This window comes from Thermobia domestica, chromosome 11 (genome assembly GCF_964235325.1).
Source record: "Thermobia domestica chromosome 11, izTheDome1.hap1.1, whole genome shotgun sequence".
Lineage (NCBI taxonomy): Eukaryota > Metazoa > Arthropoda > Insecta > Zygentoma > Lepismatidae > Thermobia > Thermobia domestica.
In genome coordinates this window covers 248,640,984-248,653,095 of record NC_137464.1, presented here as the reverse complement: position 1 = coordinate 248,653,095, position 12,112 = coordinate 248,640,984, and the positions used below count along the sequence as shown (strand labels likewise).

The 12,112-nt window shown below is 39.3% G+C and overlaps 1 protein-coding gene across 4 annotated transcripts in view; it reads left to right on the top strand.

The window, feature by feature from the left end:
• The first annotated feature begins 538 nt into the window (after positions 1-538).
• gw (trinucleotide repeat containing adaptor protein gawky) overlaps positions 539-12,112 on the top strand; it is a 139,650-nt gene continuing 128,076 nt past the window's right edge. For 3 of the 4 annotated variants that reach the window (XM_081731967.1, XM_081731968.1, XM_081731963.1), the window contains exon 1: positions 539-761. The gene's annotated coding sequence lies outside the window, so the exon portion shown is untranslated. Of the gene's footprint in view, positions 848-12,112 lie in introns of all 4 variants that reach the window. The other variant, XM_081731966.1, reaches the window with a different exon arrangement.

Here is a 12,112-nt window from a genome sequence, read left to right as displayed (position 1 = left end):
CAATCTTTGCATTCTCGAAATGTATTTTTGTTCCACTTTTACTGTTATCAATAATATGTTTGATATAATAGCATGAACATCATAAAATAAAAAAAGAATAAACCAGAGATTGGGTTGAATAGTAGCTGAGGAAAAAATCTGTTATAAACACTGCAAAGGAGAAACGAATTTCTTTAGTCGCTGACCTTTCATTCGAACGACGCGGTACCGCGCTTCTGCTTCTAATTGTAAACAACGCTCTTCCCTCCTTAACCGCCTTGTCAATCTGCGGACCTCTCCCTAGAGACTCCAGGGAGTCTAGTCCATTGTACACATTTGTCAGGCAGACTATCGAATGAATGTTTAGGTAGCAGAGAAGCACGTTAAGAACACGATATTTGAATGAATGAAAAACTATCGGACTATCGAATAAAAACTATCGATAGTTCAAAACAACTATCGAATGATCATTCGATAGGAAAAAGTATTCGATAGTGCCCATCACTAATGTTCAGACAAGACGATCCAAAAATCTTCAAATCATGTATATATGTACTTCCTATTTAGATCACTAGATGGCAGGAACGTCTGCTTCTGCAACTGATAGGGTTCAGTTGCTTGGCGACCTCATTTGGGTTGACTGGGGCAGCATGAAATTCATTCGCACTGAGGTAGAGAGTAATGCATTGTGTAGAGTCCTTGTTGCGAGAGTAGCATGGTAGTTCCTTTGCCCTTCGCTTGGCTCAGGTACAAATTTTACACGAAGTGGAGTGATAGTCTAGGTAAGTGTTGAGTAGGTGAACGTAAAGTTTTGTCTATGGATAGCAGGGTTGTATATTTTAGATTGAAAAGATTGCAGACGGCAGAGGTAAGTACTTATTAATATTGCATTATTCATGACTTTTTGGTGTGTTTTTTAAAAGTATTTTGTGAATTAAATACGTTGCAGGTGATTATGTTGATACAGGTTGACATTTTGAATTTCAGATAATACTGGATTATAGAGCTTACGTTTCTCATGTTTGTCAAGAAAATATTATATTTATCAAGTACTATGCTTCGTGTTTATATTTGAGGTAAACATTGTTCAGGTACTTGCTAAAGTATTCTTATATTGTTAGCAGGCTTATCATATTACGCCATTATTTTGATCGTTGTTTTGTAGTTGATCTAGATTTGAGTCGGTGCGTATCGTAATCATTTCATGAGTTAAATCAGTATAATCTGATTTTTAAGTTCAGAGTTAATTCGTAATGAGAGTTAAAGAGAATTTTAAGGTAATATGTGTAGTTAATGTTTAATACTACAGTTCAAGTATGTATATAGCCTAACTTTTTTTAAAAAATAGTTGTGGTTCGCTTTAGATAACAGAAAATAACAAGAATGTTCTTTTCTCTGATATTAGCTACGAGTTCAGGGCAAGGGAAGGTTTTCAAGTTATTAAGATGCGTTTTTTTTTTTTTTTTAATAAGAAATATGTTAGATTGTAGTCAGTTTTGTGTACTCTCATCTGGTATGCAACTCAATGAAAATGACAGTCTGCATTCCATCGCGCTTCAGAATATTAGCAAAAACCAAGATCGATAGATAACGTGTTTGTTTGTTGATAGTGTCTGCTACTGGGTCAGAAGAGACGTGCGTGCATGAACATGAATATAAGTTAGTTCTAAAATGATTCTTGTTCGTATTTCTGGACATAGGGCGAATTTACGAGACGTACTTCCACAATAGCGGATAAACCATTATTGTAATCCGATTATCGTTCATGTTATTTGTGGACGCAAATATATTTTTATTGTTTTCCAATGTTTTTTTTAAAGCTCTTTATTATTAAAAATATTGTCTAGAACTGGAAATATCTCAAGTATATGACTACTAAGTTAGTGTGGTATCCTCGGAGCCCCGCCCCCAACGCAATTGACCCTCGGGTAGTCGGTCAAGTTCCGAGTTCGATGCTCGGTCGTAAAGTTTAACCCAGTGAATCCAATCTCTTAGTTCTGATAGTTGGTATTAATTTTGCATCGTCAGCTTAGTAGGAATAAGTAGTGCCTACTTTTTCCAGGTTCTGCCTAATCGATAAGTATTCATGTCTACGAAATTTGATAAGTGTGTTGCGAATAGTCATCTTTCAGATATAAGTTATTGATGAGGTTGGCAGTTCGATTTTGCTTATTTTTTCCATTGCCCTGTTTCTCATCAAAGGTTCGGTGTTAACTTTGATATGTAATAGTTGCTATAATTAAATGAAGGATGCTATTACATCCCTGACTATTTTATATGCGTATCAGCGGTGGCTCTTGAGGGGAGTCACATCGAGAAAAAATAACAAGATTGGACTTCTATTTTGAGTGAGTGAACCACCGACGATGCTAGATGGGAGCGCCCCCGGAAACATCTCCCTCGCGAACATAGGCCTATGCTGTATTGTAATGTAGATAAGATAATATAACTTTCTTATTTTCCATATATGAAAAATAGCTGCACCCCCCCAAAAAAATTAAAGCTAGCATCAGTAATTGAAGTGATGGTTTTTCGTATTAAAGAGTTAGTACCAGCGGCGCAAATCTGTCTTCAACTTTGGGATGGACAAGGAAAACAGTTTTGTTTGTTTGTTTATTTGTTTGTTAAGCGACGCTCAAAATCATTGTTAAGTTGAAAAACAATCCTGTGGAGGATCAGGGAGCAGAGTTGTCTTCAACATTGGGAGGCGGGCAGATTTGAGGCTTATTCTGGGGGTTACTTCAATTTCATCTCGCTCTCCTTTGTGGCAATCGGACACAAATCATCACATTTTTGCCCAAAAAACACATTTCAAATCGGATTATTGGGGGGACAGTACCCTAGTTCCAAGATTGGAGAGGCATGCCCCCGGGATTTGCACCAGTGATTAGTACTACCAAGCAAAAATTAAAATCTTAGTCTTCTCGAATGTTTGTTTGAAAGTGGGGAAAAGTTACATGATTACCGATGCCAAAATCGATCCAGGTAGTATCTTTACCGAGCGGCATAGATGTCAGTGGTTAGTGTTCTGTTTTTCGTATTCGGGAGGACAGGGTTTGAGCCGGACGCGTTGCCATTCTGAAAACTTTTTTTATTTCCCCCTTCCCGACAACTTCACCTTCAGCTATGCAATAACTATTTTAAAATATACCTCTTGGTCATTTCCCTAAGTTGATTGGTAAGTGTGTATGGACCTGTGGGAAAATCTATATTATAAAAGAGAACGTACAAATCCTTTGTTCCCTCATCACGCTAATACGGCTGAACCAATTTCTTTTATTTTTGGGGGGTTATTAGGATTTGGACCCTAGATGGTTTTTATCATATCACTTTAATTTTTAATTACCAGTGTCTTGAGATAATTGACCATTCAAGTGTCCATAACGTACAAATCCTTTGTTAGTTCATCATAGGTATAAAAATAAACGTATTTATATGCAACCCGCATGACTGTGTCACTCGGCGGGTTAACATAAATGACAGGCGCTATAATGTTAACATTTACTGCAATTTGAAAGCGAAAAAGTAAAAATTATCTAAGTAACAAAGTTTATTGCGTTCCGGGGTGACCGCAGCGAAGCGGGTCACTCGGCGGGTTAACATAAATGACAGGCGCTATAATGTTAACATTTACTGCAATTTGAAAGCGAAAAAGTAAAAATTATCTAAGTAACAAAGTTTATTGCGTTCCGGGGTGACCGCAGCGAAGCGGGGTGAACGCTGCTAGTAGATTATAGGTCTTGACTACATCCATTTGTTTTAATGGATATGCAGTATGATGATTTTGAAATATAGATAATTTGAAACGTACTAATGCTATTAAGTATTAGTATTATTTTCAAGATCTTTGATACATCGATGGTTTGAGGGGAATTTCCCTCGAGGGAAGGGGTTCGTTCGATATACAGGGAATGAAAGTTGTACTACGAAAATACTGCCAATCTATGTTGACCACGATCGGAATCCCTGGACCACCCCAGAAATTATCAATGTTTTCATACCGGGTGATTCACGAAATCCGTAGCAGGCTTTTAACTCTGCTCCTAGTGCACAGAAATCTTTGAAAAAAAAAAAATGCCAAAGTGGATGTGCCGAATCACGTGATGCTTTCGCTTGCTGCAACTCAAAAGGATTAGCAAATAATTGTTTGAAACTTAAGCGAAGTACGAAAGTGCACATGAGTATACAAACGATACAGTTTTCGAAAACAGTGGCGTCTCGGAATACATCTTGGGGGCGGACAATTTCAAAATGTCTTTCTGAAATGCTCTATTGCTAATAACCAGGTTCATCCCCCCCATGTTTTGCTCAACCCTTTGGTAACAGGAGATTCGTTACTTTTTTCTTCATTTCGACCAATTGTTTCCTATTTCGTTCTGTTCTAGCATCATAAATAGGGGCCTAGTATCACATCATCTTTTTCCCCCCAGCAACTCAGCTTCTGTATTAGTGATGGGCACAAAAATCGGTTTTTCTATGAAACCGGTTTTTGAAAATTTTTAAAGTCTGTTTCAATTTTCTTCAACACCGGTTCCGGTTTTTTTTTTTTTTAAATAGTTCTATTTCTGACCAGAATAGTGTTTCGTTGTTTTTCGGAAACCGAATCCGTTTCCACAGCAATAGTTTTGTGTTTTCCAAAAGATTTCACCGAAACTAGTTTCGGTGAAACTGAAACCGGTTTTGGAGAAAGCCGAAATATCGGGTTTCGGTTTTTCTACAAACTGGTTTCCGGTTTTTATAGAAAACGGCTTTGCCCTTCCCTATTTATCACCCATTTGATACCAATTGTTATGAACTTATAACAGGTCTCCCAAGGGAAAGAAATATTTTAAAATTTCCATGTCGCCCACCAACTTACGGTTGAGGTGCGAAAGAAGATTTTGTGTGAAAGTGATCCAATATTTAGCGCTTTCAACACTGGTAAAATGGACTCCTGTTTCTGTTCGACACTTTGAAGTTGTTCGCTCCCAATGTAAGGTATATTGAATATGTTCGAGACATAGCCTATGCTCCTTGATGTTTAGAGTAGACGGTCCGCTGAAACGGGTTCAAATTTAAAAGGTTTCACACCAAGAGTTCAATCTGGGATGCCATGCGCTTTCACTCACCGCCTACTACATTAGCGCTCGTCTTTTTTGTAATGTGGTGAAGTGGCGTACGCAGCGGGGTTCGGTGCTTTTAACATCCGCCTAGAACAACACGTTATAAGATGACATTCACATAAGATATGTATACAAAAATCTTGAAATTTTGTTAACTTTGAAGCTTGGAGCCTGTCCCTTGATGAAATTCTGCTACGCTACTGTCGTGGCGTTCTGTTTGAGAAAGTTCCACATACGCATTCTCTTACGACTTTTGATTATCAGTGGTGTTTCTGCACTCGTTTTGATTCTCCCACTCGACTACTTTGGTTATTAAATTGTTCCATCATAAATCTTCCCTTTTATCCTCTGCTAAAATCACGATTTTTGCATCAGTCATACTATAAACCTTAATCAGTTTATTATTTTTAACTACTTTTTTTTTAGTCCTTACCATTTTTTTTTTCAACCAGCCCGTTATCAAATCAGCCTTTAATGTCAGCTGTGCTCTGCTTTGTTTCTGGCGAACAAATGCATTCATTTCCTTGGCTAAGCGGTTAGCGTACGCGCTTTTGGCGTGGGAGATCCGGGTTCGATTCCCGGCGGTAGCTCATGTGGTTTAGATTCCACGGTAATCAGTAGGTCAACGTCTCATGTAGCCTCGCTGCTAAAAGGGACTCTGAAATAAAAACTCAATCGACTTAGTGTATTCGTTTATCTTACATTTTTGCATTCGTTTATCTTATACTCGGGTTAGCCGTTTGGTTGTCCGCGAACTCCTCCTAGACCGTTTGGCCGATCTCAACCAAACTTAGCACGCTGATAGAGTATGTCGTGCTGAGTGACAACATAGGTCGAAATAAAAAATCCGATGTACCATTGAGGAATAATCACCGAAAAACGCTTCCTCCTAGACCGTTTGGGCGATCTCAACCAAACTTAGCACACTGATAGAGTATGTCGTGCTGAGTGACAACATAGGTCGAAATCACAAATCCGATGTACCATCGAGGAATAATCACCGAAAAACGCTTGCATAGACTTAACATGGGGAAAAGTTTTCACGCGATTTTTTTGTCAACAATTAAAAATGGCATTTATTATTGCATAATGGCCAGGAATGATTACGTAGTTTAAGCTCGCTCAGCTCATTTCATTGCAATCGGGTACATCCATTGCATTCCTAGTATTTTTTTTTCTTCAGCTCTTGTATTTGACTCTTGTATTTGGCATTTGGCTTTCTGCTGAAACAGTTGAGATTGATTCACGTATTTATCATTTTCTTAAAACAGCATTTGGTTCTATAAGAAAACGTGTACTTGTTTCATCACTTAGAATGCTCGCACACAGTGAATACCTGATCTATCAAGGCTTTCAATAAATTAGACACAAAAGGATACAGTGGTTTACTTTTTAGGGTCACGCTAAGTGGGCATGGTGATGTAATGTTAGTACCTGCGTCCGTTGTTCCACACGATAACGCGAATGGAAGCTAATTTTTTGCAGTGGATAGCTGCAGCGGTTATTTCTGCTGAGCGCGATAATGCGATCAGTCCGTTAACATCTTAGCGAGTAACGATGGTTTTAATGTACTGTATAGTTTAAAATCTGACATTCTGTAGCTTATGTGCTATTTGCATACCGTCAAAGCATTGTTGGTTGCCTATAGTAAAAGGATATGTGGCTTTTCTTCAAAAAGTTCGTCAGACGTTACACATGAGCTAGCTAGTAGCACTTACTCCTGTGGGGTGATGTATCGTGAGCGCGTCGTCTCCCATCGCGGTTAATTGCTAGCTTTCTAGACTTCAGGTAGCTACTTCTTTCTTCAGGTAGCTACTCAATTGTCCTGACGTTGCTGGGTGGACGCCACAAAGCCACCTTCATATTTCCCCTGACAGAATCGACACTCCTTCGCTTCGCTGATTCGAAGAGAAGCGAAGTGCCAGTGCGGTTAGGGCGTTGGCCTTTTTACTATTTTAGTTGCAATCAAAATTTGTTAATGATCGTGTGCAGCAACAAAGTTTAATTGTTGAACAGCGTTCAAAGTTGTCTCGATCAGCCTTGAACAGCCAATTTGCGGAATTCAGCTTCGTTGGTCTTGGTTGATCTACAATACTGAACCGAGTGTACTGGACTAGATTTTCAATGGTGCAATAAATTTTTTTTGAACTACGTTGAAGTTAGAAAGTCCAATTTCAAATTCGTTTCCAATTTTGATGCTTATTTGAATTTTGTTGATGCACGCGGCCGTAAATGTTTTCAAGGTAATGCTGCCTAAAAATATTTCCATCCTCCTATCCTTGTAGTTGCTCAGCTTTGAAATGAGTACTTCGTCATGCTTCTGCTTGACTAAGCACTGCGTATTTATATTCCGTACCCATATTTGGATGGCATTTTAAAATTTCTTTTTGGTACTGTTCTGCTCCGTGCAATTGATACCTCGCCCGAAACAGTTATTGAGCCATTTTTATAGTACACCTTTTTTTTTTTTTAATCTTTAGGCGTTACGGGGTGGGCGCAGTGGCTCAGTGGTAGATTGCTTACCTCTGGTGTGTCGGGGTCCTTCATTCGTTCCTCTTCCAAGTAAGTTTGTGGTGGACAGCATGGTGTCAGTATATTTCCTCGGGTACTTCCGATTCCTCCTAGGTTATCATTCCATCAATTCTTCAGTCACCATTCACTTGCCCCTGATCATTCGTTTTCCTTAGCCTAAAGGGCATAACCGTGTGACGTTAAACTGAAAGATTTCATTTCTTTAGCTCTATTTTCCCCCATTCATGTTCTGCTCTTATTTTTCTTGACTTTCCTGCGTCGATTTCCCAAAGCTTATTACAATACCTTTATGGTATTTTATAAGAGGAAATGATATATTTGTTTAACGTCCCACGATTGTGCCTTTTAGGCTAAAGGAGACTATGATTAAAGCAAGTTTATGATGATGGAGGAATTGGTGGAATGAGAAAGTAGAAGGAAACGACTACCTCGAGAAGGCCCAAGGACATTATGCTGTCCACTACAAACTTACATGGCCTAGGATCGAACCAGGGACCCCACACACCAGAGGTAAGTGCTCTACTACTGAGCCACCATGCCCCACATTATTTCAGAAGTTTAATATTTAAAAAAAAATGGAAATTAAATTAAATTAGATTTTTAAAAAGTATATAAAAATAACGACCATTTAGCTTAAAATTCTTGCAGTCTTGACTCACATGAAAATAGTTTTCCAGCAAAAAGTTCTTATTTCTCCATGATCTTTTCAATAGTGTATCATGATTTGGGATGGAAACTAGAGCACTACATTCGATGTACCTTCTGATATTTTCCAATCGTATTTTTTGATTTACATTTATCTGTAGTCGTTAAAACATTGGGTATTTTATGTGACTGTGCAGAAGCACTTTCGTGAAACTTTCCCACATAAAAAAAAAAAAAAACCTTCGTACAACAGTTGTTTTCCATTTTTTTTCAATTTTTTTTAAAATCAAATTGTCAATTTAAAATTTTGACGTCATCTCTGGAGCTCAGTAGTAGGTTGTCCTGTGGAGCGAGCAGAGCACTCCATTCGAATGCAGTCTCTGATATTATCCTTTCTCATTTTTTTGATTTTTTTTTCGTACTTTATCTGCATTCATTTGTACTCTGTGCGCATTGGACGTTTTATCTGAAACATCTGTGTTGTTTTCTGAAGACAGAAGAAATAAGTGGATAAACAAAGCAAGAATATGGTTATAAGAATTTCTCAAACCCAGGCAAGACAAGGTGCATATTCCTTTCTCAGATATGCGCTAAATGACAGACGAACAAAGGCGTTAATCAACAACACTGACTCGGATTATTCTTTCGTCTTCTCCAAGTCTTATTCTAACAACTAGTTCACTAGTATTTTTAAAGTGGTTATTGAATGTTGCTTTTCATCACAGAGGCCTACTGATTTAATGTAGTATCGGAATTTCGCACGAGTTTGTGTCCGCCGTTGGTAGCACTCGCAGGTAGTCACATCGGTGAAAATTGCAGTTTAATCGCTAAAAGCTAGGAAAGCTGTCCTAATTGCTTTTTAGTGTATACAATAATTAAGACGTAAGTTTTATTCCCTTAGTTTGTCGCGAGCGATAAAGTTGTAATTTTCACCGATGTATCTTCCTTCAAGGGCGGTCACTGTCCAAAGCATTCTACCACCAGCAATCGAACCAAGGACCATACGAGCGTTAATCAATTTGCTCAGAGAGCCACTTATTCAATAGTAGCGTAAAACAACTGATCCAGTGCTTTTCTACAGAATGTAAATATTTTGGAGTAATGATTTTTATTGTGGAATACGCATACCTCCAGGGGTTGGCGATCACTTCTTGGCACGTAAAATTTAAAATAAGCATAATGCATATCGTCGGCGTTCAGGTAGAAGTCACTAACTCCAAAGACGTACGAATGGAGTTAGGTACTTCTTCCAGTACGATAACGATACATAAGGTGAAATGCACAACGTTGTAACATTGTCAGGGTAGATGTAGCACGTGAAATTGTGATGCGAAGCGTATCCTGTATCCTTAGCATAACAATACCATCTGCTAGATTTAGCGTCTTCAGGCAGAAGTCACTAACTCTTAGAATATATGGATGGAGCTAGGCACTTCTTCCAGTACGAGGACTATATACAAGGTGAAATGTATGACGTTCAGACACGTGTTATGAGACTTAATGTAGCAGATGGCATTGCTATGCTAAGGATGACCACGCTTAGCATCACAATTTCACTTGCTACATCTAGGCTATGTTAGAACGTTCGTGTATTTCACCTTGTGTATCGTTATCGCACTGGAAGAAATACCTAACTCCATTCGTATGTTTTAGAGGTTAATGACCTGCCTAAACGCAGACGATATGTTTTATCATGATTCATGAATGAAATCCATTTCTTCTAGGTAAAATTCATATTTTGTATTTCAACAAATCAACTAACTGTATCTTAGTTCTATTAAATTTATAGACTGATTTCCTGTTTTTAACAAAACTGGCTTGGATTATTGTAAATTTTTACCGGTGTAATTTCTTTCAAGAGCGGTCATTGTGTCCGATGGAAATTCGAGTGTCCAGTGTCTATTTTCTCTCTTAGAACTTCCTGGTTACCCATTTGTCTTAATATAATGTTCCACATCATCTACGGTGGAAGTACATTTAATTCTTTCACCTTGTCAAAACACTTACGATGTAGAATCCAAGTAACGTAGATATTGAATAATTTTGATGGCAGGGAACATTACTTCCAGCTACACTTACTTCTGTAATTGTTTCTAGCTTGTATAGTATTATTTCATATACAAGTTTCTTATTAATCGTTGATCTTCCATGTCACTCCAATCTTTTACCGAACACTCCCACCAGTTCACGGATAATTGTATTTTTATTTCGTAATTATGGTCCTAAGTAGTGTCACTTACGAGACAAGGGAGAGATAAGGTTGTCTCGTCTCAATTTCTGAAGAATTTATCGTCTTAGCTCGTTCTGCAAATTTGTGAATAAAATTTATGCCCAAAGATTTCAGTGCCGGATATGGCCCGGATCCCAATTTTTTGCGTGTCAAAAATAATAGTTGTTATTTATATATAGTCCTATTTGAAAGTTTGTAGTAAAGCCTATTGTAGTCTGGGTTCCAGCTGGGCACCCCCATTTTTATCTTCTAGATCCGCCACTGTTGTAGATTTTCTTCTTAATTTCAGCTAAAAGTTTTCAGACCCTTCCGCGTGAGAAGTAGTCCACGAAGAATGTCATTCATATACCTATTTAATATTGGAATGTACACTGCTCCACAAAACTTAAGCAACTCGAAGAAAGTGGCAGAAAATAAAACACACGATCACTGCACCAAGTATAATGAACAAACAGACGGTCCAGATGCACAATGTAACACAAGTGAAGACGAACAATACAGTTAGGATATACAGTGTGACCAAAAAGTTCAGCACGACGATACCTCAACAGGTGAAGCTAGATTGTACGAGGGCATAGCCAGTCAATATGGCGTGTGACCACCACGAACAGCTATACAAGCACGACATCTTGCCTCCATGCTGCAAATCAGAGTGTTGATAAAGTCGTGCGGTAGATGGTGCCACTCCTCGAGGAGAGTTGTTTGCAGGTCAGGGAGAGTGCCTGCTGGTGGACTGCGCTGCGCTATTCGCTCCCAAGAGCATCTCACACATGCTCGATGGGATTTAAGTCCGTCGAATATGCAGGCCATGCAATACGCGTAATGTCTTCGCTCTCCAGATACTCGGACACAAGATGTGCACGGTGTCGGCGGGCACTGTCATCCATGAACAGGAAATCTGGGCCAAATGCTCCGCGGAAATTGCGCATATGTGTATTGAGAATTTCATCCCGGTACCGTTGTGTTGTCAAAGTGCCATGTTGCACAATATGGAGGTCCGTTTTCCAATCCAGCATAATTCCACCCCACACCATAATGGAACCACCGCCATAGGACGGCCGTTCAGGAATGAAGTTTGGATGATAACGTGTTCCTGGCGCTCTCCACATAAAATTCCGACCAGAATCAGACGACAGACTGAATCTCGACTCATCGGAGAACATGACACGCGGCCGCTAGTGTTCCCCCCATGCAACATGTTCCTGACACTATGTGTAACGCGGACGTTTGTGCTCCAGTTTCAATGGCACACGCAGCACAATCCTTCTTGCATACAGTCGTGCTCTATTGAGCCGCCGACAAACAGTTTCACGACTCACGCGTTGTCCTGTAGCCTAAAACAACTCATTGGCTAGTTGAGAACATGAAGCTTGACGGTTACCTTTGGCCGACATTGTTAGAAATTGGTCATCGGTGGCCGACGTCTTCTTCGGACTGCCTCCTCCATGACGTCTACTGACTTCACCTCCAGTTTGGAAGCGACTCCACAGCCTCGACACAACACTTTTGTTCACGTTGAATTCCTGCGCCACTTCCACTTGCGATCGGCCCAGTTCCAACCGCCCAATTATTTGCCCGCGGTCAAAGCCACTCAAATGTCGTCTACCAGCGATTGCAAGGTGTG